The sequence below is a fragment of the Felis catus genome, chromosome B2 (assembly GCF_018350175.1).
Source record: "Felis catus isolate Fca126 chromosome B2, F.catus_Fca126_mat1.0, whole genome shotgun sequence".
Lineage (NCBI taxonomy): Eukaryota > Metazoa > Chordata > Mammalia > Carnivora > Felidae > Felis > Felis catus.
The window spans coordinates 131,465,161-131,492,915 of NC_058372.1; the positions used below are offsets into that span (position 1 = coordinate 131,465,161).

Consider the following 27,755-nt stretch of genomic DNA (forward strand, 5'->3'; position numbering starts at 1 on the left):
GTTTTGCTTTTGCTTTTGCTAGGCCTGTATTATGATGAGTGGTTAGTCTTGTTAAGAGTTGGACTAGGGATAAGCTTTAAGTTCTTGTAATGCAGCATTCTCCAATGGAAACAGAATATAAAACACATATTTAATTACACATTTTTCAGCAGTCTTATTTTAAAAAATAAAAATAAAAGTGAATTTAATTTAATAATATATTTAACTTAAACCCAACATATCCAAAATAAGATCAACATGTAGTTCTAGATACATTTAAGTGCTCAATAGTTGTATGTTGTTTGTGACAATAATATTAGATAATAAAACTTGAGTATTTACTGGGTTCCTGGTGACTCAGTTGGTTAAGTGTCCAACTTTGGCTCAGGTCATGATCTCATGGTTCGTGAGTTTAAGCCCTGCATCAGGCTCTCTGCTGTCAGTGCAGAGCCTGCTTCAGATCTTCTGTCCCCCCACCCCCTTCTCTCTGTGCTTCTCTCCCACTTGCGTGTTCTGTCTTTCTCAAAAATAAATAAACATTAACAAAAAAAACTTGAGTATTTGCTGTGTGTAGATTGGAAGTTGGTTTTCAGAGAGTTTTTCTTAATGTCTTTTCCAGCCTTACCTTTAGGTTTTCTGTGAATGCCTATACCTTCAAGAAGTTCTCTCTCTCTCTTCTTGACCTTCCCCTAGTATTTCTATACTGCTGTTACTTTACTAATTTAGTACCTGGTAGTAGGCGCTGGGAGTACATTCTCTGTTGTTCTGGTTTAGCATTATTCTTAGGCAGTATTTTGTTCCTGTATCTCAGGGGGTAGGGCTTTCTCAGTTATTCTCTCCTCTTCTATTAAATGATCTGGACCCAGTGTATATTTCTGCTCTTCCCCCCAGGGTTAAAGAATATTATTTGTTTTCTTCTTCTAAATACTCTGGGTTGTTATCTGTGTCTTAAGTGTGATGGTGTTTTCTACATTCTTCCAGAGACTTAAGGTTTTCTTCCATAGAAAGGATAAGGAAGAAGGATATAGGTAGGGCTTTTGCCCTTTCTTCAGGGCTGCTGTTACTCTCCCCCAGGCCCTGTACTACAACAGTGACTTTCTCAAGACGCTGGTCCTGCCCCCAAACCATTATGGTAGTGCGGTTTGTGAAGAGTCTGACAGTTAATGCCGTTGACTGGTGGTTTTGGTTCCTGAGAGCCATATGCTATCACACTAGTTCACATTCTACCTTATTTAATAATTTTTAAAAGTTTGTTTATTTATTTTAAGAGAGAGAAAGAGAGTATGTGGGGAGGGCAGAGAGAGAGAGAGAGAGGGGGGGGGGAATCCAAGCAGGCTCCGCACTATCAGCTTGGAGCTTGATGTGAAGCTTGAACTCATGGAACCGTGAAATCGTGACCTGAGCTGAAATCAAGAGTCAGATGCTCAACTGACTGAGCCACCCTGGCAATGACAGGTCATATTCTACCTTTAGGAAGCTGGTAAATTTTAGTAGAATTATCCTTACTGGCTTGTGAACATTGAGTATCCAGCATTTGCCTCAAGGCAGTTTGTCCTTGGAAACATTTATTTTTTTCTTAGATTTTGCTTGCTTTGTGACTCTGTTATCTTATAGATTCAAGACACATTGTGATTTTGCAGATTTTTCTATTTTTTTATAATGTAAGAGGGAAAGTGACAGCTTTCTGCATCCCAAGTAGAACTGGAGTTCCTGATGCTTATTTTTGATAAATATAACTTATTCTTATGGAATCTCTAATGCCCCTCATTGGAAGTTACTGATATTCAGAGAGTAAGGTCTAGATCCTATAAAACTCTGTAAGTCATGTTTGATTATGCTTCAGTTCATACTAGGAAACAGTATTTTTTAGGGGCACCTGGGTGGCTCAGTTGGTTAAGTGTCTGACATCGGCTCAGGTCATGATCTCACAGTTCATGAGTTCGAGCCCCACGTCAGGCTCTGTGCTGACAGCCAAGAACCTGGAGCCTGCTTTGGATTCTGTGTTTCCCTCTCTGCCCTTCCTCCTCTCATGCTCTGTCTCTCTGTCTCTCAAAAATAAATAAACATTAAAAAAAAAAGAAAGAATATATTTTAATTTGCTTTTCAAATGTAAAGTATAATAACTTAAATATCCTTTTTGGTACTGCACTCCCTCTTCCAGATAGGCTGATATCTCAAATAAAGGGAAGACTTCTCCCTCTTTCCACTTCCTGGCATGTAGGAATCAATGACACAGACATTTCTTTGTGAACGGAATAATGGGTTTTGATTGGTGTCATCATGAACAAGCAAAGGAGACTGGGCAGTGGCAATCTCTATGTCCTCTCAAGAATGTGAAGTTGTGCACTATGATAGGGTGATATACAATCGGATATCCAGGGTTGATGCATTTACATTATTTTACAAGGGAGTGAGCTCAGACCATATACTAAAGGCTTATGTAGCCAGTTATGATGGACACTAAACATATGTTCAAAAAACATTCAGAATAAATTGTTTCTAATCTGACACTTTTATCTCCAGGTATGGATTGTTGCAATGACCTCAGGTTACAAATCATAGCTACTAACTAATGGACACCATGAGCCTATGGCTTTATTGACACCCACCATTTTTGTGAGTGTTTCATGTTTTTTTTTTTTTTTTTTTTTTTTGCTAGAGCTTGCTGTGACAAGTTAGAGCCCATCTGTCTGCTCAGTAACAAGCAAAATGACAAACATAATATAGGAAACATTGTTCAGATATCCAAGATTGCTTTCTACCATTTGGTTTTACTAATATGCTAACATTCAGAACTGATAAATAAATGAAAGATGGGGAAGACCTTGAAATTGAGATCATCTTTATTAGAACTGCAAGATGACAGCAATATTTTTAAATGGTCATTTGTTCACTATCACATTTGTTATGCATTTTATATTTAAGTCACTACCTCTCCAAAAGGTTCTTATGCTGTGAAATAAATTAGCTGTCATAATTTAAACCAGTAGGAAGCAAAAGAGCTCCCTCCATCTTTGGAGCTGGATTTTTACAGGAAGATGTGGACATGTGGTATGACTGATATTTTGTTTCCTGATCTAAGAATTTTTTCAAAGGATGAAAAAAATCCAGCCTTCACTATACACTTTTTTTCTAATGTAGTTACCGAGATATTATGGTAGAAAAATTTGTCTATAATTAGATGTTGGTTTGTGTACATTTTATATTCTGAATTATCACTATTAGGAGGTGGAAATTTTTTCCTTATGACTACCCATTGCTTTTATGTGGTGATGCAGCCGTGCTTGGGAGATGCTCTGTATTTTTTGTTTTAAGGTAAAGTCAATTGGAAAGATTTAGGAATTTGATGAAACTACTTAATCAGAGGAAATATGCATTTGACACATTTTGTGATCCTTCCCCAGCATACATCCTTGTCTGCCCTAACTTTTTAGAAAATACCTTGTATGTAGGTAGGGAGTTAAGCATAAACAATATGCGCACTGAATGCATGTTGGATTCATGAAACCAGGTCAGCTGACTGTGGGATACTCTCCTAATGATGGTATGTGACGAGATTCTCCCTCAACCTTCTTACCTTTCTAAAAACTGCCTAACATTGACTCTAAAGCATGCATGAGCTAACATATTGTGCAGTTCTTACACAAAGACTTATAAATACCCACCATTATTGCTGTTATTAATATTCTTTTGTTTTAAAGAGAAAAGTACCAGCTCCTCTCATTTCAGAGCAAATAACACAACTGTAAAAGCTGTTGCCAAGCAACCTACATTCACAGCTCAGATGGGCTGAATTGTTTATATTCATATGTGGATAAAATTGACCCACTCCTTCTTTAAAAAAGACATATATGAAGTCTTTGAGATATTTCTACTAAGCTTTTAGGGTGTGGGTCATGGCATTATTGTTCTGTAGGAGGTTCCAAAGCTGACACATTGAATGTATATATCTCTTTTACTACTCTTGCCAATTTACCATATAGGTATCTGGTTTGGGGTCTTTCCTCATTAGAATGTGAGTTTCTGGAGGACAAAGATTGTGTTCTCATCACATATAAAAGGATCCTATACATAGCCAGCATTCCATAAGTGTGCGATAGATGTGGTAAAAATGATCTTATACAAGTGTTTATGCTATAGACACTTTCTACATTTTTTTTGCTAGAATTCAGAAGGAAGAAACTCTTAGATTAAAAAATCCAGCAATACTAAATTATTATAAGCCACTACTGAAGCAATAAGTTAAACAATACTAGAATTATGGGGTGTCTGGGTGGCTCAGTCAGTTAAACGTCTGATTCTTGGTTTCAGCTCAGGTCATAGATCTCATAGGTTCATGAATTTGGGCCCCACATTCGGCTCCACACTGTCAACATGGAACCTGCTTGGGATTTTCTCTCTCTCTCTCTCTCTCTCTCTGCCCCTCCCCCACTCACATGCCCTCTCTCCTACTCTTTCTTTCAAAATAAGTAAACTTAAAACAATAAATATAATTTAAAAAAATACCAGAATTATAACATTTTAGAAGAAACTTTATGGGACAATTATTCCAGTGGTCTCAAACTTAGTTCTTATTTGAAGCACATAGAAGCTTATAAATTTAATTGGTCTAGGATGAAGGCTTGAATTGGGGTATTTTTTTAAAGTTCCCCAGTTGATTCAACTATAGGACTGAGAAACACTAATATAGTCTAATAGTCTCATTTTATGGTGGGAAAAATGGCCCCAGAAGAGTGAGAAGTGTGAGGTTATAAGAGCACAAGCTCTGGAATCACCTACCAACTATCTGCCAATGTACGATTTTAGCCATTAGTTCATCATTGTAAAATAGAGATAATAATATAGACTTGTGGGACCTTTGGGGACATTGAATGGGGTAACATGTATCATGCAGGTAGAGCCATGACTGGTGAGGGCCAGGCAAAAACCAACCCTTCTCTTAACAATTTTATGAGTTGCAAACCTAAAGGGGAGAGAACCTTGATCCACTGATTTCCAGAGGCTTAAGTACCATGGAAAGCAGCACAGGATGTTTAGCTCTGATGTTTATACTGGAAAGGAGCAAACATTAATATATGTGTCAAGATCCCTGCAGGGAACACGTGAAACAACTAGAAGGATAAATGAAGAGAATTTAATGAAGAGACTTCTTTCAAAGACGTGGCAAAGTTAAGAGAACTACTAAGGTACCATGAAGCAAGACAGGGCCTGCCAAATCATGAGGTCAGAGTGGTTACTGGAATCTGGTACGACCTGTGGCTACAAGAAATAGGCTGCCAGGAATAGAATAGAAACCCCAGAACTAGACCCACAAACGTATGGCCAACTCATCTTTGACAAAGCAGGAAAGAACATCCAATGGAAAAAAGACAGCCTCTTTAACAAATGGTGCTGGGAGAACTGGACAGCAACATGCAGAAGGTTGAAACTAGACCACTTTCTCACACCATTCACAAAAATAAACTCAAAATGGATAAAGGACCTAAATGTGAGACAGGAAACCATCAAAACCTTAGAGGAGAAAGCAGGAAAAGACCTCTCTGACCTCAGCCGTAGCAATCTCTTACTCGACACATCCCCAAAGGCAAGGGAATTAAAAGCAAAAGTGAATTACTGGGACCTTATGAAGATAAAAAGCTTCTGCACAGCAAAGGAAACAACCAACAAAACTAAAAGGCAACCAACGGAATGGGAAAAGATATTCGCAAATGACATATCGGACAAAGGGCTAGTATCCAAAATCTATAAAGAGCTCACCAAACTCCACACCCGAAAAACAAATAACCCAGTGAAGAAATGGGCAGAAAACATGAATAGACACTTCTCTAAAGAAGACATCCGGATGGCCAACAGGCACATGAAAAGATGTTCAGCGTCGCTCCTTATCAGGGAAATACAAATCAAAACCACACTCAGGTATCACCTCACGCCAGTCAGAGTGGCCAAAATGAACAAATCAGGAGACTCTAGATGCTGGAGAGGATGTGGAGAAACGGGAACCCTCTTGCACTGTTGGTGGGAATGCAAATTGGTGCAGCCGCTCTGGAAAGCAGTGTGGAGGTTCCTCAGAAAATTAAAAATAGACCTACCCTATGACCCAGCAATAGCACTGCTAGGAATTTATCCAAGGGATACAGGAGTACTGATGCATAGGGCCACTTGTACCCCAATGTTCATAGCAGCACTCTCAACAATAGCCAAATTATGGAAAGAGCCTAAATGTCCATCAACTGATGAATGGATAAAGAAATTGTGGTTTATATACACAATGGAATATTACGTGGCAATGAGAAAAAATGAAATATGGCCTTTTGTAGCAACGTGGATGGAACTGGAGAGTGTGATGCTAAGTGAAATAAGCCATACAGAGAAAGACAGATACCATATGGTTTCACTCTTATGTGGACCCTGAGAATTTAACAGGAACCCATGGGGGAGGGGAAGGAAAAAAAAAAAAAAACAGGTTAGAGTGGGAGAAGCCAAAGTATAAGGGACTCTTAAAAACTGAGAACAAAGTGAGGGTTGATGGGGGGTGGGAGGGAGGAGAGGGTGGGTGATGGGTATTGAGGAGGGCACCTTTTGGGATGAGCACTGGGTGTTGTATGGAAACTAATTTGTCAATAAATTTCATATTAAAAAAAATAAAAATAAAAAAAAAAAATAAAATAAAATGACAAAAAAAAAAAAAAAAAAAAAAAAAAGAAATAGGCTGCCAGGAAGAAGCTGCACTACAGTTAAAGGTACAAGAGCTAGTAACCAAACTACAGCTTGGCAGGAAGAGAGCCAGGAGTGAATCTCTCTCTCTCTCTCTCCCCTGCTACCGTCTGCTTTTCTGTTGGCAATCACACTGGCTAAGACAGAGGACAAGGAAGCCCAACTGATGGAATATATAAAGGTCAATCTCCTAGTGCTCAGAGGAGGGCAAAAAAAAAATGGAGAAGGCTCTGAAAGGGCAACACTATGCTGGGTACTTTATGTGCATGATGTCTTTAAAGCTGTGTTGCTTTGGGGCTAATCCAATAGAACATAAATTGTCTGAAATTACTGACATTCCCTGTGGCACAGCTTTCAATGCCAGGAATTCACATATATCCCTACTAACTTTGTCCTGAAATAAACTTTCCCAGGCAGTAAAACCTGAACTTCACAGCTGAATGTGGGTCCACTATAAAGGAGTCACAGCTTCCACTCTGGCAAATGGCTGTTTTGTTGGAGTAGATTCAGCAGAGAAATCAGCATGCAAAGCCTGCTAGCCAGGGACACAGAATAACCCAAATCCACTCCTGCCTCAGCAGCTGCCTGCTTTTCCTGAGCCGTCTGTTCACCTCTTTGTCTTTTAATTTATCCACAAAGAAATGAGAAGAACACCTGCTTCTCATTACAAGATTGAGATGTTTTGAGGGAAAGGAGGATCATTCTTATGGAAGAAAGATGCTAGCTACTTAAATACAAAGTCGAGGCAGGAGCCATTCTATTGGCATTAATTTCAATCAACAAACAGAACACATATGAGGTACCTGACATTTTATTTCTTTTAATAAACCTATTTTTGAGAATCACCTGGAGATTCAGAGGAAAATAAGCAGCCTCTGCCTTTGAGGAGTTCACGGTCTTGTGGGAGGAATCAGAAATGAAACCTTTCTTAAAATGGAATTAATATGAGATTAGAGAAAGGTTTTGGTACCCTTTTAAAATTGGCTCTTGTATGTATTAATTATTACCTATCTGTATACTTATTATACCTATCTATCTATATTATACCTATATACCTATATACTAACTATACCTATCTATATACTTATTTATCTATCTATTTAAATTTTGTTTATAAGCAGTGATCTATATAAACTCTTTCAGCACTTCAAATGCATCAAATCCTGACCAGGAGTACTACTTGGCTCCTCTCCTACCTGACAATGCCTTCCCTTAGATTCCCAGAGTTCTCCAACCATTTACACCCATACCTGGGTTCTTTCTGCAACCCATGCTGATTCCCCATTGGCTGGTAGCCTTGTTTTGAATAATTTATCCTAACTCAGTTTGTCATTTTTTTATGGTAAATTTCTCTATATTAGCCCTACTCCATATCTTCCTCTCCATCACCACCTGGCAGGGGAGAAAGTTTATTCAGGGATTTTATAAAATACCTATTTGGGGGACCTACAGACAGTAAACATTCTGTTGCTTTTTTCTCTTTGTTTAATGCTGGAGGGTGTGACTTGTTCAGTAACTGGGATGTCAATATCAAGAGCCAGGGAAATTTTAGGCTTATGAAACAATTCGTGGTCAGATTTATGACAGTTTAAGGTAAGAAGTATCTCATAACAATATTGAGGGAGAATGAGGACCTCATAGTTGACATGACTATGAGCCAGAGGTGAAAAGGGGTAGCATTTCTAGGAATAGCTTGAGCAAAGTTTCAGGGTCAAACATGAGTCCTGGTAGGTACTCAGCTCTGTGCCTATGATCTCTCCATGGCAGTATGCTTCCTTGTTTTATAATATCATATTGGTGAAGGAGGATCAGATAGAGGTCAGGGATCCTTGAGAACCAGAAATAAGGACTGTGGGAAAAATCTGGTTGACATTAGACAGCAATTTTTAGAAGAACATTTTCTGAAGTGATCATAGCTTGGTTCCAAAGATTCTCAAGCAGTGAAGCGTATTTAAATTTTCTTTACTTTGCAAGTTTTTTTTTTGATTTAAGTATTCAGCCACTATAAAGTCAGTTGCATAAAATTTCTGTGCTCTGTCCAAACCCTCTTGACTCTGATTATTTTACTCTATTAATTGCCTGATAAGTAGTAGAGATAATGAAGAGAATGAGTGATGGCCAGCCCTGCTGTGTCTTCTTCTCTCTTGCAACACCTTGTTATAATGGCTCTATGTCTGAAGGCTTAATAATATTGTCTCTTTCCCAACTCCACTCTTTCAGAAAGAATTTACAGCACACTAAATATGAGAGACCCTGAAATGATGCAATCTGAGGTACAGGAATTGCTTAATTCAGAGAAAAGAAATTTGGGGGGGGGGGCGACTAACATTCTTTACCAATGGAAAATGCATATGATATGCTTGTCATGCTCAGTCCTGAGAAGGTCACCTGACCTTCAGACATAGAACCAGAGGTAATCCAGAGGCAGTGGCAGCAAACCTTTAGCGACAATCTAGATCTTTCTTAATGTAGGAGATTTCATTAAAAGGCATATTGAATGCCAGAAATGGATTTATATTAATGGAATTGTTACCTTAATTAGCACTATGAGTGTTAGTAAAGGGCCTTCATTGATGAAATAAAATGTATTCAAGATGTGGATCAGCTAAAACATTTTAGAGGTACTCTAAATAGGGGAAAAGAATCTAGTAATGGCTATGGTCTGTCTGTATCCTCAAGAAAGTTTCCAGACTCAATGCCTAAATGGTACTCTGTCCAGCCATTGGTTTAGGATAGTTTTTCTTTCCTAATGGAAGCCACAGGTAAAACTGAATCCTATCTCTGGAATGTTCCTATGTCTGCCTTGAGTAATCCTGTCAGGCCAGGTATAATTAGAGCACCTAAAGTAAGGCAGAAAACTGAAGAATCTTTTGCCTTAAATAGTGTAACACATAAATTATATTGCACCTTCTTCCTAATAAACATTTATTCAATAAATATCTATGTGTTTGGCAGAAGTAGCTAAACTTTAAGGACCTCATATATTTAAAGTCTGCTGTTATAAGTCAAAAGAACTGGAGAGGTCTTAGATCAGCTGGCGACAGTTAACCTTCCTTATATTTCAATTACATTATTGGCTATGCAGATTTTTAGGAATTCAGACCAGTGCTGATAGCTTTTTAAATATATATTTATTCTAAGTTCTAATCAACCAGCATGATAGTAAGACGTGGATCAAGCTCCTCCCTAGGTTAGAGATAGCTTATTTTTATTTCCTACCAATCCTTATTGGTTCTGGTTAATGAGTTCTCATTTGTTTATTAATTTTGGGAAATAGGAGCAGAACCATCAATGTAGCCATGCATACATTCACTAATCATTCTTCTGTGCTGTAGCCATACCTTTGGATATGTATCACCTATCACTGGTACTTTAGAGCAGCTCTAATAATTGCAAATTGGATGACTGTGCCTGCTTTGCAACTTCTATCCCCAAATTGATTTGTTTTTTTCTTAATTGATAGCTGCTGCCTTTCTTATGAATTATTAATAGTAAGAGTGGTTTTGTTGTTTGGTAAAATGAGAAATTATTCTTTTGTTCTTAAGGTTAATTGTGGTTCCTTGTGTCTCATTCATGCTTTAACATTTCATAATGGGTAAAAGTAAACAAACCATTGAAATCATAAAAATAATTGTGTGGGAAGATAATTTAAAAAAAAGCATCACAAATTCGCTTGTGTTTAAGGGCATAGGTGGTAATATAAATGTGCAAGAGGTAGGTATGAAGAAAAGAGGAACTGTGGCCCCATCAAAAAACATTTGTGATTCTTTTCTTTCTGAGCTATTCAAATAAAACTGACCTCTGGGTCCAGTGGATTGTACCAAGAAAAACATTGGAAATAAAATTTATGCTTACTAAAATTCAATGTTTTTATAAATAAATACCTTGAAGAAATTGATATTCTTTATGATATAAAAATATTTGTTTTAGTTACTGTAAATAATAGTATTATTATTACCAAAAATGATGTAAAGATAGAAATAGTGGTTTCTAACTCCAGAGAATATGACCAGACTTTATTCAGACTGAGATAATTATAGCAATATCATGGAGAGTGGTTAACTATTCAAAACCTCCATATTTCTGTCACTAATGTATAGTGAGTGCATTCATTTTTCCAAAATGCCTACATTTCATAGCCTCAAGATTAATGTTCATATGACAATTAGTCATTATAGTTAAAAGTAAAATATAACTGAAAAACCTATAAGTAACAAAATGTTTTTCTAATAGCTACAAGCCAAATGTATAAATCTTACAATATGGAACCTTTTTCTCCAACTGTCTGATATTTATGGTTTTAGTGCCTTCAAAAGATGTGACTTGTGAATATTTATCTTGGTGATATAACGAGATGTAGTGTCCAGCTCACTGAATTGTGTTCTGCAAGCCCTGTTTTCATAGCTCAACTTTCCTCAACCTCCCAAAATTCCTCCTGTTAAAAACAGCATCTGATGTTAACTTTTAATTTTAAACAAGGATGAATTATCTTTACAATTTTTAAATTCTACTAATATTAGAGTCAACAACAAGAATAAATGAACAGGACAGTCTCTTTTCTCTTTGTGCTTGGAATCTTATTCCATAAAATCCCAGGAAGAAATTCTCGGTTATTAGGAAATATACTTGATCATTGGTATATGGACCAATTTGCTTTTAACAAGTCTGTGACATATGGGTTTGTACCTGCTGCTCAGGCGATTGTGCCAGAGTAGTTTGCTCTAGCTGAGAGCAATAGCTTTGATGACAGATTCTTTGGCTTGGAAAGGCAGTAGAATTCCTAGATCAGGCTTCCATGGAGGGGCAAGGCTCAACAGGGGGCTCACCATCCAGGTGAAAAAGATGACTCTCTGAAATAGCTTTGGAAAGTGGAGCTGATAATCTGCGGGAGTGAGTCTATGGATGTACTCCTCAGTAAAGAGGAGATCAAAGGAGGAACTGAACAAAGGATTACGTATTGTTTATTAATAGCTATACCTAGAACACATTCCACAGATAGGTCTGTTTACCATGTTATGTCATAGTTATATATGTTTTACATCTTTTATTTCTTGACCAATGCAACATCAAAAATGCCAGAACCATATTTTTTTCGTTTTGTACACTCAATATATGAAACATAATAGGTATTTCATATATGTTGTACTTTGATTAAACTGGACATATTAATAAAGAAAGACTCATTTGGATACAAGTTGCAGAAACCTACTTGAACTAGCTTGGGTGAAAAAACAGAATTTGTAATAAGGGGAAGACCACATCTAGGTGTCAGCAAAGTAGTTAGTACCAGGCATATAAATGTCAACAGGATGTTTTCTCATCACCACCCCTCTGCAAAATACTTCCTTCTTGCTCTATGGATCAACTTCCTCTTCTCTTATAGCTCACATGATAGAATAAATGGCTGTAAATAAGCACCCACATTTACATAATATAGGATCCTTCCAGTAAGAAGAGATATCTTTCTCAGCCCCAATTCTGAATTCTCCAAGAAGACAGGCTATTTGTTGTGGCTTTGGATCAAGTATCCATTTATAACTGGCAAGGGTCTTAGGGCCACATGCCTGCCTATAACCCAATGATATAGCTGCATGGATGGGGGAAGCAGGTTTTAGGAAAAGGTAAATGAAATAATTCTAAAAGTAGGTATCCCACTACTTTGGAAGAATCAATGTTAAAGCAGCTTAAGAAATACACACATATGTGTTTATATTATATTATATTATATTATATAAATTTTATCTCCTATATATATTACATAATGCTATGTACTATATGTAATATATAACCAGTTATAACATATATTATAAAAATATATTATATTATATGTAATACATACTATTATATATATATATGTATATATATATATATAATAAAATCAACCTACCTTTTACATACTAATCTTGCTCTTAACAAAGCTGTACAAAAATGAAAAGAGCCATATGAGATGTTTCCCTAAGAATCTTTTGTTGTATGCTGGGTCTTAAAAATTGGGGAGGAAGCAGATTCCCTGTTCTGGTAAAGCACTAGGGCTCCAGACAAGAGCTTGTTGCTCAATAAAGGCTTCCTTCTTTGCTCCCTTCCTCCCTCTCTCCCTTCCCTTTTCCCCCTGCTTATTATAGGGTAACCCATAGTAGTGTGGCTGTTTCCATTTCTAAAAGGCCCTGTTGGTGAAAGAACTTAGGGCTCATGAATGAAGAGTTGCAAAGATATGAGAAAAGCTATATACATGATTGCCATGATAGGTAATTTTGATTGGTGATAAATATAATAAAGGCAGGCATATAAAGGATTCAGTGTATTTATTCAAATTGTTTTAGATATTGAAGACCCTATATGCACATTTGCTATACTACACAGGTGTTTTGGTATCACCCAGAGTTTTCTACATATTTTCTACATATTTAACATTATGGCTGAGCTCTAATATTGTTCTAGGCACTATTCTAAGCATTTTACTTACTAACCCATTTAATTGACATAATAGCTTGTAGGGTAGGTTGTTAGCCTCTTTTAACGGAGAAGGAAACTGAGCCATAGAGAGGTAAAAAAACTTGACCAACATCATACAGCATGTGCTGCAGCCAGGACTGAACCCACTTGGTTCCAGAGTTCACCTTAGTGTGCATTCCATGTAAATTTTGCCTACCTTTTCTGTGCAGGTACTGTGGCATGACAAGTTATATAGCTGATAAAGTTAAGAAACATATTACTGGAAATATTTCAATAAGTGAGAACTCTGAAGTTATTATACAAAGGTGAGGAAAAGCATACCATAATTTCCTGTGCTTTTTTTGGCTCTAAGGTGACAGATGGGACTATTTTAGCAAGACAAATGTCTTAAAGAACTTCAGGGTTTTTAACATTTTACTTTTCAGGTTCATTTGATTAATTTTCAGGCATAAAAACAAGATCACTGGAAGGATAGATGATAAGTTTAAGTAGCAACTATAGTAGTCATCTATCTCTTTCCAAATAAGAGTATTTATATAATCAGAGAATTGCCTACATTGAAACTCTAAAAATATGTTGTGCAACTTCCTTCCTTTACCTTCTCATAATTGGGCAACTTAAATATCAACTCCACATCACCAGCCTTCTTTCTCCAACTCTAAATCTCCACCAGGAAAATAATTTGCAAGTTAGTTTCCCAATAGTCTTTGCATAGTGCCTTTCTAATCACAAAATCCTTTTATGTTTGTCCTTGCATTAATTTTATGTTTAGATCTGACTGGCATGTTCACAAATGGACAGCCCTAGAGAAAGTAGATCGTATACTATTCTACTTTGAATTATTTGTGACCTAATATTCAAATATTAGAAGTGAAGGACAGACTTGCTGTATATATCTGGCAGGTCTTAGTCAGTAACTACCTTAGGCCAAAAGCAGCAGATGCTCTGTTTTCACAGTTGTTTGTGAGTGTCACATGAAAGTAAAGATACCTTGTCTGTCTAATCTGGTCTCCGCATTTGATTGGGGCATTTGGATGAGAGCAGAATTTGTACAGAGTGAACTTATAAATCAACTCAGATCATATCTCTTATCTATTTTGATACTTCCCATGGCTTCCCATCCCCTTCAAAGCTCATGCCCAATCCTCCATGGCCTGGTCTCTGATTGTATCTTTTAACTCTGATCCCAGTCACTCTTTCTTGATTTTGCCAGCACATTCCTACATGGGCACCTTTGCATTTATAGTTCCCTCTGCCTAAAATGCTCCTTAGACATTTCCAAGGCTCATACCTTCCCCTCCTTTATGTCCTTCCTCAAATGCATCTCATGTGAAACTTTTCCTAACTACCCTGATGGAAATGTCACCCCCTCTAATACTTCTTTCTTTTTTCCTCCAAGAAGTTGTATCTATCTTACTTTTGATATATTTTAAAACCTTTTCTTATTGATTGTTTTGCCTTGTGAAGTTAGATTTTTTTGTCTGTTTTACTCACTTGTATATCCTCAGAGTATAGAATATTGCCTCGGTGAAATATTTGTTGAATAAATGAACAAGAACAGACTATAAATACAAAAAAAATAGAGATAATAAAGGAGAGTGTGATTAACTCTTTAATGGTGTTACAAAATAATTGGGAAGACTTCCTGGGCGGGGAGTGGGGTGGGGGGGGGGGTGGTGGGTAACATCAAAACTGGGTTTTTAAGGACTGATAAGATTTTTCCAGAAGGGCAAATTTGAAAAAGTTCATTCCACACAGTTAAAACATTATACCATGTGTAATGGTACAGATATAAAACCATATAATGTGTTTGAAAAACCTCAAGCTTTAAGCTTTAAAATATTGATGAATATTAATATGTATTAAAATAAGGATACTATAAGTTATTCTTTAAATAATGGAAATCCCATTAAGAGTTTCAAGCATGAATGACAGGGAATCGTGCTTTGCTCTGCAGCAATGGAAAGCATGGATTTGAAGAAATTGAAGCCTGACTTAGGAATACAAGTGAAAAGCCTTAGCAATCACGCAGGCTAACAAAGATAAGAGACTGTATTACAGGTTGTATGTAACAAAAAGGAGGAGTGGTAACAAAAATAATTAACAGGAATAAATGATTGAGTGTGTGTGTTGAGGGGGTGGAGATTTAGACAGATGGAGAGAACTTACGACGTTGATGAAGAATGCTGTTGTTCAGCTGAATTACCCAGTCTGTCTTTTGTCTGTTGACACTGATGCATTTCCTAGGATAATTCCTGAGCTGTTCAACTTCATTTGATAGATCTTGAGAATTTCAGAACTCTGGTTTATTGCTAATGGGATGCAACTAATAGGATAAAAGACCTTTCTTTCTTAAAATCAGTGGAAATATCAGCAAAACAGGCTAAGCTATATTTTCTCAACATGCATAATCTTAAAACTTTCTGTAAGAGCTCCAGACTGCTGAACTTTGTCTTGAAGTTAATAGAAAACTATTGATTTTGATTCACTCAAAATCAGAACTATTTTCTGACAAATCATCCGCATAAAATTATTCTGCATATGAAATATATCATTATTTGTTATTGCCAGTTCAGTGCGCATTATTTACTACAAAGAGGATAAACTTTAAGTCACAGTGACCTGGTCTGAATTCCATACCTGCAAGATGACCTTTGGCAAAATTACCACGAATCTTACCTTTCTCATTGGTAAAATAAAAATAATACCTATATCACAGAATAGTTTTGAGGTTTAAATGAAACAACACACAGGTATAAGTGTAGGATCCTTCAGTTAAAGTAACAACAATTGATGCCAGCTAATGAGCAAAAAGGATTTATCAGAAAGAAGTCAGGACTTAAAATATTGACAAGAAGCTAGAGAAGAAGCAGAAGTAGGCACAAACTAAGTTAGCAGGAACCACAGAAATGGTCTCCTAACCTAAACGGGGTGGTATGGATGTCACCACTAGAAGGGATGTGTGCCAACTATTTGTGTAGTCTTCATCCTTTGTGACCTGCTTGAGACTCTAAGTTTCAGGAAAGAGTGTCCTGTTAGCTGATTTGACTTCTCTCAGCTTCCATGCTAGGGAGCTGATTTAGGAATTTCTCCTCCTTCTCCCTCCTCCTCCTCCTCCTCCCCCTCCCCTTCCCTCTCCCTCCTCCTCCTCCCCTTCTTCTTCTTCTTCTTCTTCTTCTTCTTCTTCTTCTTCTTCTTCTCCTAAACATTTCTATCTCAAGACTTCAAAAGAAAATTAGGATGCTTGGAAAAGTAGAAGGTATTCTCACTAGCCAAAAACATTAAGCTGATGACTTCAGAGCTGTTTTGCCCATAATCCATAGCAAAATAACACATTTGATATCATGACCTGGGCTTCACAGATGGATATGTATGTGTGTGGTTATGTGTAACTGAGACAAAAGTTTCTCTAAACCAAATTTTTCTTAGCATATGTGTAGTACTCTGTTTCATTTTATTTTATTCTATTTCAATTTTTAAAAGACTGGTTCATGGGCCGTCAAGTTGATTTCATGACTTATGAATGAGTTTCAATGCACAGGCTGAAACCATTTTATTACACTGTATATAATATCAGCAAATTTTAGGCATTCTGTAAATGTCAAATTCTCTCATACCACTTTTCCCCCTTTATTCTGCCTCCCACTTTCCCATCAAATAAAATTGCATACAGTGTTTGAATGACCAAAACACCTGAAGTCTCCTTCATTTTGTTGACCTAAAGACACAGTGTTAAATATATTTTCCTAAACAATGGAGTTGTTTTAAAAAATCGTGAAGTTGGTGGTGCCTGGGTGGCTCAGTCAGTTGAATGTCTGACTCTTGATTTTGGCTCAGGTCATGAACTTGCGGTTCATGGGATTGAGCCCTGCATGGGGCTCTGTGCTGACAGCATGGAGCCTGCTTGGGATTCTCTCTCTCCCTCTCTCTGCCCCCCCCCCATACTATCTCTGTCTCTCTCAAAATAAATGAACTTTTAAAAAAATCAGGAGCTAAAGACATATGGAATATAAAGAAAAACAGTATTGAAGAAGAAGTAGTAAAATGAAGAGAATAAGGTGTGATTTAAGCCTCAGCAAAACTAGGATTTCCTTTTTGAAATAGAATGGAATAATTTTCTATTCCACACATATGGCATCTGTTGCTGCTTTCTGGTATAAGACTTTGAAGATTAAGCACACCTTTTCTCAGTTTTCCTTGTATTGAAAGAGCTATTTGGCCTTTTTTCAGTACAAATATATTTTGATGTAAAATAATGGGTTCAATGGTTTGGGGGGGTGGTTAGTGGCTCAAATGAATAAAATAATTGACTCAATGCTTTATTTCATTTGTATGTATGTGTGGTCAGTCAGCTGCCAAAGCATTAGACTTACAAAGGGTTTGGCCAAAAGGACTTGAATCCGTTTATATGCTTCAGACACAAGAAAGTTATAGGTTTACAGTGTTACGAGTTACTTTTTGGTCACTGTGTATTATTTCAACCATGTCAAAAGAGCCTTTTTTCCCCAACTGACTGGATCAACAACACATCTATACTAGCATGCCTCAGCCGGGCATCACTTCCCAGCAATCTTTTGTCTATTTTTTATTGGTTCACTATTCCATTTCCAAGAACTGTGGCAATTCCTCCTGGATTGAAGCCTTAGTTCTCAATCTATGTCAAATCCTGAGTGATTTCTCTAATTTGTGTTTGAGGTGTATCTAGTTGAGACTCCTCGATTTCTCTGTCTTCAAATAACAACGTGTCTCTTCACCAAAAGAAGTCCCTGATTTTAAGGTATATTGTTTCTCAATCTCTTTTCTTCTTGCCTCTTCTGGAACATAAGCCCCTAAGTTTGTTCCTTCTCATCTGTGTCTTCAAATTGTCCTTCTCCACTGGAAGTGTCTTCTCTTTTTATAGACATTCTCCGATACCCTAACAAACTGCCCAAAACATCTTTGTTCCACATTCCAATTTTCATAAGCTTTCATACTGTAACTCTCCTTTACTTCAAATGACATATTTCTTGAAAATGTATTCCTGTTGCTTCGACTTCTTCATATTTATTCTTTCTTGTATCTCTAATCAAGCTTTCACGCACAAGTCTACTGAAACTGTTCTGAGTCTTCAGAACAAGACTATCCAGGAGGTGTTTTGTTTAAGTTGGTTTCCCTCACAAAGCCCTCTTGTAGTTTCTTGACTCCTTCCCAGGTTCCTTGTCCATAAGCTCTTCCCTGAGGAGTATGTATTTTCCAGAACCATGTCTTCACATCTCTTGGCATAGCAGTTGGGGAGAAAACTGTAGAACCATATCGCATTAGGTTCAATTTGGGGTCTGTCACTATAAGCTGTGCCACCTGGCCCAATTTGCTCACTTTTTTCAAACCTGTAAATGAAAATAATAACAGTACCTATATCCTAGAGTTTCTTGAATATTAAATGTAAACTGTTTAGGGAGGGTTTTTTTTTTGCTGGTAATAAATGCTAGCTATCATTCCCCACCACCAAGAAAATAGAAGCCCTTTTATTGGGGATGTGGGAATACTTTGCCAATTTCCCATAGAGCCCCTCCATAATACCTCTGTAGACTTTTGTCTGGCTCTTCAGTCTTTCTTCCCCCAGTGTATAAGGGGAAAGGGTCCGAGCATTTAATTTAATCCCCTCCATCTTCTTTCCTCTTTTACACCCAAAATTTTGTAGGGCAGTCTGCAATGGCTAAATCTATCATATGCTAGGGTTCCATATGAGGAACTCTGTCATTGCTGCACCTCTAAGCCATGACCTTCAATGCATTTTGTACCCATCCACCATCTCCTTTATCAATTTCGGTTGATCCAGAGCTTGGCCAGCGAAAAGAGAATACCAGCTCATTGGGTGCCTTCAAACCTCAACACGTATTTTTTTTTTTTTTTGCCTATTACATTTGATTCTAAATTCCAGCCTTTCTCTGTTGTAATTCATTCTACATATTACTGCCTATAATTTTCCTAATAAGAAGTTCTTATGGTGTCTTTTCTTTTACAACAAATACAGTTGCTCTCCATTATTTATAAAATTGTGTGTGGATTTCACTGAAACTTTCATGGTCCTCCACAGCATGGTTTGATTCTCCCACTGGTGCTTTTGTGTTACTTAGTGCTCCAGATGAACTAGACTTTTCCCTAAATAGCACATAAGTTTTCTGCCTCTGTGCCTTGGCTTATGCTATTTCTTCGATTTAGAATAGCATCTGATCTTTTTTTATTTTTTGAAATTCTGGTTATATTCTGAGACCATCCTAGTGTCATCGTTTCAGTAAAGACTTTCTTGATCCTCCAATCTGATATAATTTATGTCTTCTTCTATATGTATTTTTAAATTCTCTTATGGCACATTCTCCTAATGTTAAATTTATAATGAGACTATTTTATTTTCCCTTGTACAATAAGACCACAACCTGTTTAAGAGAAGGAACTACAGCCTCTCCTTTTTAAACTCATTAGTTTCTATTGAGCATTAAGCATGAGACCCTATAGTTATTAAGTGCCCAATAAATATGTTGTTATTTAATTGAAATTATTATATAATACAGGGTACCCATTAGACACATTTTCTAACTATTCTTTTTGGCTTTTTAAAATGTTTATTTATTTTGAGAAAAAGAGAGAAAGAGAGCAAATTGGTGAGAGGCAGAGAGAAAGGGAGAGAGAGAATCCCAAGCAGGCTCTGCACTGTCAGCATAGAGCCTGATGTGGGGCTCCACCTCATAACCTTGAGATCATGACCTGAGCTGATATCAAGAGTTGGACGCTTAACCAACTGAGCCACCTGTTCTTTCTTTAAAGTAGTCTCCCCTGCCCCAAGAAGATAACTGTGATTTTAGTTGCAGTAACAAGCCATTTCTTGTGTCTAAAGGACACAGTGATTACAGTTGTCAGAGTAATTTTCTTGAAGTTTTCAGGTAGAAAATGTTGATCAAGGCCTTAAAACTTACAGTGGCAAAAGATGGCATTGGAACGGTAGTTTGATGACAGGTAGTTATCATGGCAGCAGTGAGATTCATGCAAAATTTTCATTGAGAATGAGTCCCTTGGTATTCAAAGAAAGCCCTGGGCTGCTTATTTCCATAAAATACTTTTCATGCAACTATACGCAGAAGATTTTGAGTTAGGCATACTAGGTATTCTAAACCTAATTTAGAAAGACTGTAATATCAAATATTTGCAGTCTGTTATACTTGAGAAGCTTTTTATGATACTTTGCTTTCTCCATCACAAACGTACTGTTTCTGTTCTCTGTCTCTCTTTCCCTTCTTTCTTTCCCTTATCTCAGTTCTCTTCTTCCCCTTTGTTTCTAAATCCTTTTAAAAAATACCCTGCCCTCTTTTCTTCCTACATATTTTATTTTATTCTTGACTTATCTACTTGTAGGTTTGTTCCACCAAAATGTTCTACCACATTGACTTCAGAGAAGTCACTGGAACCAAAAAGCTTACAAGTAGACCATACTACATGCAAGGCAGGAATAAAATCCATGAGAGAAGGTGTCATACCTCCCATAATTGGCATTATAGTCCAACATCACATTCTGCATTGAAGTAGTAGATATAGTTGCTGAATGAATAAATTAACAATAATTCTAATACATGATAGAGACTGCCATCACATCTAGGAAAATGAAAGCTTCTTACCCTGGCTGTACTGAGAACTGATGAAGGTTCTTTTGTCCAAGCTCTCACCAACTGTCTCCCTAGCAAACTGTGCTGATCTCATTACATGGACATGCTCATGATTAAATGTTAGTGCTTCTAGAGAGCTCTTTCCCTCCCATCTCTTTTCTTTGCTCATTCCTATTTAACTCATCCATCAGACTCTAGTTTAGACAGTTTCTTTCCATACAACTCAAATATAGTATAAGTGTCTGATCTTAGAAAACACTGAATTTTTCCAATCACCATGCTTATCATACTGTTTTAACATTGTTAGTTGACTTGTCTATTTCTCCATGTATTGTTATTTGCATTTGATCGGGGACCTGTATGCCTTGTTTACAGCTGTATTTTCAATATCTAAATATTCTACTTGGCAACAGTCAGGGTAGAGACACTGAGTGAAAGCCATTAAATGAAATACTTAAATAGGATCTCTGGTTTAACCTGGTTAGTCATCTGAACTCTTCTGAAGAACTAATGAAAACCCAGGGCACCTGACAAAGTCAACGTCACTGGAAGTCTGGTTTGAATGAGGGAGTCAGGAAGGATTGATCAGCAGGTGACACACCATGGGATCATGGAAGAAGTGAAGCACAATGTATAGGAATGAAACTAGAATAAAATTCCAAGGGACAGTTTGACTAAAACATCCATCTGGAGGAGATGGGCGGGAGCAATGTAAGGAAGAGTACAACGTAAGGTACAACGTAAGGAAGTACAATGTAAAGAGGACTAAACTAGAGACACAATGGCATTAAAAATGAGTAGGAAAGGAGGGTGGGCTGAAGAGCCTGAAGTCCTTGAAACATAACCAAAGAATTTTTTATACAGCTTCTGACCTAGAGCACAGAAATAAGGGAAATGTTTAAGCATTCTGGTCCAGTTTGGATAGATGTTGCTATTCTCTATTTCCCATAAAATGCCCTTTAACATGGAGAAAAAAAAAGAACATAATAATTTCCCAACTAAATTTGACTGTAAAACTATTGTTGGTCTTGGATAAACTTAACATTTTGGGCTGAATTGAGAACTAATTGGTAATTAATAGATACTTTCTCACTTGGAATAGACCAAGCTCAAATACTCTAAATGAAAGTAGGGAGACATTTTATTTGTATTCTCTGCTTTCTGGAAAAAAGGCCCTGGCTCAAGACCAACCAAAACATTGGGCAGGTATCTTCTGCAAGTGTCTTTTGAGGTGGTCATAGAACTTCTCCCCCATGTCCATTTGACAGCATACTACGTCATAGGAAACATCAGAGCAGAAATGTTGATAGTGGCACATGGCATCCCAGTAAGTGTATTTCCATCAGGTAAATGTCGCTCCTCTCTGGACCCTTTTAATGTTGTCCTATTTTGTTTTCTTAATGTGCAATAGTAATATCTGAAGTAATCTTATTTATGTAGATAAGTATTGTCTGCTTCTGGTACTAACATGTAAGCTCTGTGAAAAGAAGGACATAGTTCACCTCTGCATTCTCTAGCACCTAGGACATTACCTGTAAGTATTTGTTGAATGACAAATTAAGGAAAATGGAGGGAGTTTGGAATGCTTGTGTCTTCAGTACATGTTGTGGAGTATACTCTATCTCTTCAACCCAACGGAGAACCAGAGAGAGGTCATAAGAGAAAAGCTTCTCCTAATTCAACAGAACTATGCTTGAGAATCTGCATGCTGGTTCACATTCTGGCTGCACGCTTGATGAGACTCTCTTAGCAATCCACGGGGCCAACCCATACACCTTGTCCGTTAGCAAAACTGAGCCTGGATAGAGTTCTTATTTTTGAAAATAGCACCTAATTAGAAAATAAGTTTAGGAAATTTCTCGACATCTTTGATAGATAAACAAGACATAGTCCTCATGAAACAAGGGTAAACAGCCAAAAGATGAGAATATGAGGCAGACAGAAGATTGGGTAAGGAAGGCATAAAAAAACGGAACAGCAAAAGTAGATTAAAATCTGCGCTAAAGAGTTAAAATTGGCTTTGTGGATAATAAAATGATGATACAGAGGCAGATGCTAAAGCTGAGACTGTTTAACATGTCCTGAGCACGGATGTATTTCAGGCCATGTGCTAAGCCCTATACATATGCCATTGGCTACCCCACCTCTCTAATCATGGCTGCACACTAGGATCAACTAAAGAAAAATTTTATATGTCAGTGCTTTACAGCATACAAAGATTCTGATTTAATTGGTCTAGAACAGGACTTAGGCAGTTCCACATCATTGTACAACTCCAGCAATCACTACCAACAGAGAATAGAATGTCTCATGATCTGTGCGGTGTCATAGCTTTGAGCTTACCCGACTTTATTATTATTACTGTTACTATTACATTTCACGAGTGATTTAAATAAAAATCCAGTATTGAAAACTATCAGCATGTGCGATTCCATTTAATCTCATTTTGGGGGATAGCCTTGAGATGGTCTCCCAAGATACAGAGAGAAAAGCAAATAAATAAAAGTGATGAGAAAGGAGACTATAGAAATGGGAACTAACCAGAAAAAAAAAATGCAAACAGAATTACAGGCACTCTCATAGCACAGGCCAAGGCCGTTAAAACAGAAGTAATTCTTTACAACATAATTGTAAAAAGTCTTCAGTTACAAAGGGCTCATTGAAAGGGCATGCCATACTTCAGATAAAATTCATAAAAAAGAGGCATTTAGACACATCCTTGCAATGTTTATGAACTTCAAAAGTATAAAATATTCTTATGAATCCATAAGCAAGGATCAGAAAACAAAACAGAAACAAAAAAAGAAAACTGGCCACAAAGGTGTGAACTTGGGTTAGTTTCAGATTTTTATGTGGGAGATAATTTTGAAATGTCCATAGAATTTTGTGGAAGATAGTATGTTATCTGTGACCAACCAAGATGTTGCTCTTATGTGAAAGCAAGAGAAAAACATTTTCATTTAAGATCTTAAGAACCCACTGAAAAATTATACAAATATATTCTCCATCTGACTAGATTTAATAGCCATTAAATTTTTATCTCATAGCATAAGCCAGATGCATTTTAGATAGATTAAATGATATGTGTATCTATATTTATAATTTACATTATATATATTATATTAACAGTACACTGAAAGATAATATAGATAAATATTTCAAAGTAATGGCAAAAATCAAAAAGGAACGTATTTATAAAATTGGCTCTTTAAACATCTTTTGCCTACAGGAATCAAGACAGACCAAATTTTATTTTTTTATTTTTTATTTTATTTTTAGCACAAACACATTTATTTACTAACCAAAGGGATGATCATAATTAAATCAACACTTTGAAATAGTTGCATGTAAACTGTTGATGATAAAGGTAATTGAACACAGTAATGAAAAATAAAAGCAGTATGGGGATTTCCTCATTGAACTGAGCTTGTTCATCCTCCCGGATAATTCCTGTCCAAAATGATGATGGAATTTTTACCCTACTTTTTCATAGACATAAGTACAGGTGACATTGTTCATGGCACCTTTCGTTACTAATTTCCCATCTTCTAGTTTTCTTGTTAATGTGCTTTCCTTCCATCACATTCCTGATGTTGAACCAATGCATTGTTAGTGTAGTTGCAGACAGTCCGTTTTTCTGCTATCAGCTGTAGTTTCTTCAAACTTCTAGGTTATAGGAAAACTGTTGTTTTCAAAGTGTTCTCAGTTTTTATGATGAGGATTTTGCCATCAGAAGAGATGATACAGTCTGGTTGGCCACTGCACCCACTTTTCACAGAGCCATCTCCATTCCTACTTCCTTCATGTATTTGTCAAAGCCTTTGCTCTCCATTAAGCTCTATCTTCCTACCATTTGCTAAATGGTGGCCATGGTGGGCGTGGCAAGGACGATTGACCAACAAACTAGGAATATATTCTCAACATATATAATAGACTGTATGTGTATACATACATATGTATAAACATCTATGTATATGAGTATATACATACACTGTAGTAATGTAACAAATATGAAATATATGGGAAAATGACAGAAACGGATAATTACCAAAAATATATTAATTTAATGTATATTTTTTGAGTGAGTGTGTAAGCAAAAAGTTTTATTCACTTTCCCCCCAGATTTAGTGAGATATAACTAGACATATATCACTATATAAGTTTAAGGTGTACAATGGGTTGATTTGACACATTAATATATGTGAAATGATTACAACAGTAGGGTTAGGTAACACCTGTATCACCTCACATAATTACCATTTCTTTCTTTCAAGTATTTAATACAGTATTATTAAGTATAATCACTATGCCATATGTTAGAGTCCCCAAACTTACTCATCTTGTAACTGAACGTTTGTACCCTTAACCAACATGTTTTCTGCACACCTGGGCCCCACTATTCTACTTTCTGTTTCTAGGAGTTTGACTTTTTTTATATTCCACATTTAAGTGTGATCATACGGTATTTGTCTTTGTCTAGCTTATTTTACTTAGTATAATGCCCTCACGGTCCATCAATGCTTTTGCAAATATATTTCCTTCGCTTTTATGGCTGAATAATATTCCCTTCTGTATATATACCACATCTTCTTCATTCACCCTTTGCTGGATATTTAGGTTGTTTTTACATCTTGGCTATTGTGAGTAATGCTGCAATGAACATGAGAGCAAAGACAACTATTTGAGATACTGATTTGACTTCCTTTCGATATATACATAGAAGTAGGATTGCTTAATCATATGGTAGTTCTGTCTTTAATTTTTCTGAGGAAACTTCATTCTGTTTTACGTTGTGGCTGTACCAATTTACATTCCCACAGTGTACAAGGGTTCCCTTTTCTCCACTATTGCTAATACTTGCTGTTTCTTTTCTTTTTGATAACAGCCATTCTAAACAGGTGTGAGGTGATATCCCACTGTGGTTTTGATATGCATTTCCCTGATGATTAGTGATGTTGAAAATTTTTTTCATGTACCCAATGGACATTTGTATGTCTTTGTAAAAACTGATTATTTGGCTTCTCTGCCCATTGTTTAATTGGACTGTTTGGGTTTTTTGCTCTTGACTTATATGAGTTCTTTATATATTTTGAATATTAACCCCTATCACATACATGATTTCCAAATATTTTTTCCTATTTCATATGTTGCCTTTTCGTTTGGTGATGTTTCTTTTGCTGTGCAGAGGCTTTTAGTTTGATGTAGTTCAACTTGTCGGTTTTTGCTTTTGTTTCATGTACTTTTGGTATTGTATCCAAAAATCATCACCAAGACTGAGAGAGCAATGGACCTCTTTAAAAATTTTTTTTAAATATTTATTTATTTCTGAGACAGAGAAAGAGAGAGAGTGGGGAAGGGGCAGAAAGAGGGAGACACAGAATCTGAAGTGGGCTCCAGGCTCAGAGCTGTCAGCACAGAGCCTGATGTGGGGCTTGAACCCACAAGCTGTGAGATCGTGACCTGAGCTGAAGTCAGATGCTTAACTGACTGAGCCACCCAGGTGCCCCAAGAAATGGACCTCTTTGGCAGCATCCTACACAGCTGGAGAAGCTGGGTGCTCAATCACATGCTCTTACTTTCTCCTTGTGGGAGAAATAATGTTTTGAGAAGATCTCTCTTGGACCTGCACTGTGCACCAGCCATCAGAGGACTGATGTAGATAAAGTCCAACTGTTCCTCTATCCCTCTCCAGTACATACAAACTTGTATTTGTATGTGTGTGTCATCAGTATGCTGGAACTTCGCTCAAGACCTGGACTTCCACAAAGGCTCTCTTACCCATGGGTGATTGTCTAAGTTTTTTTCTGGGGGCTTCTGGATCACAGCTAAGAGAAACTGGAGTTGGTTCATGTGCCTTTGCAGTGTCCACAGCCAGGACCAAGGTCTATCTGCCTGTTAACTGATGCATAAGTAGGCAAGGCTCTTCCCGGGTCCCTTGGTGTAGAGTGCCAGATGCCATAGCTCCCAAGAACGTACTTTCTTCCATGAATGGATGCCACGTTTTTGTTGTTGGGGGTTTGGGCGACACAATCCTGGTACATGTTTGCAGCCATATTGCTGATGTTACTCTCCATATGTATGTGCGCGCACGTGTGTGTGTGTGTGTGTGTGTGTGTGTGTGTAGAATTTAATTAATAACAAAGGCAAATTAAAGAAGTTATCTGATACATTGTTTTACCTACCAAGTTACAGAAGATTTAAATAAATAATAACATGATATTTCTCCATACTGGAGACTGTGAGTAGATGAACATTCTCAGAAACTATTAAATGTGTGAATGGCTGTAACATTCTGGAAAGCAAACTACCAGTATGTATTAACAACATTTAAAAAGCTTATTTCTTTTGATTTAGTACTTCCCTTCCTACTCTATTCTTAGAAAATATTTAAGGATACTGACTGAGATTTAAGAAAAAGGATGTTCACTTCATATTACTTGCAGTAGAAAAAAGAAATGTCAAAACCAGCAAAAATGTCTAGCTATTGGGCAGTAAGAATATTTCTGTTATAGACATAAAAATATTTAAAAATAACTTTTTTATGATGTGGGGAACATTTATATATAATCACAAATAAAACACTGAATATGAAATTATTAGTATATTTTGAGTTTTGTGAGAAAATGTATATATATGTGAAAGAAGACTGGAAAAAATTGACCAAACATAATATTATTATTGTCTAGATGGTGGGATTATAGTTAACTCATAGAATCTTCTCTACAGCTTCATATATAACATTTTAAGTATATGATAAAAAGTTAACAAAATAGTGGGGAAGGGTTATTCAGTAAACAGTGTGCTGATAAATAGCAATTTAGAAACACTTCAGATTAGATCCTTAAATTACCTTGCACACAAGTATAAATTTATTTATTGCTTTAACACTATTTTCTGCCTATTTTTATGCCAGGACTGTAGCCTTTTGCATTCCAATTTTTGTTTTTTTGTATCTCAATGACTAAAATTTGT

General features: G+C 36.7%; 1 protein-coding gene and 1 pseudogene across 3 annotated transcripts in view; one reads left to right on the forward strand and one right to left on the reverse strand.

The window, feature by feature from the left end:
* Positions 1 to 27,755, forward strand: part of GRM1 (glutamate metabotropic receptor 1) — a 462,337-nt gene that overhangs the window by 255,231 nt on the left and 179,351 nt on the right. The gene's annotated exons all lie outside the window — the stretch shown is intronic.
* Positions 24,139 to 24,654, reverse strand: LOC101094351 (annotated as a pseudogene).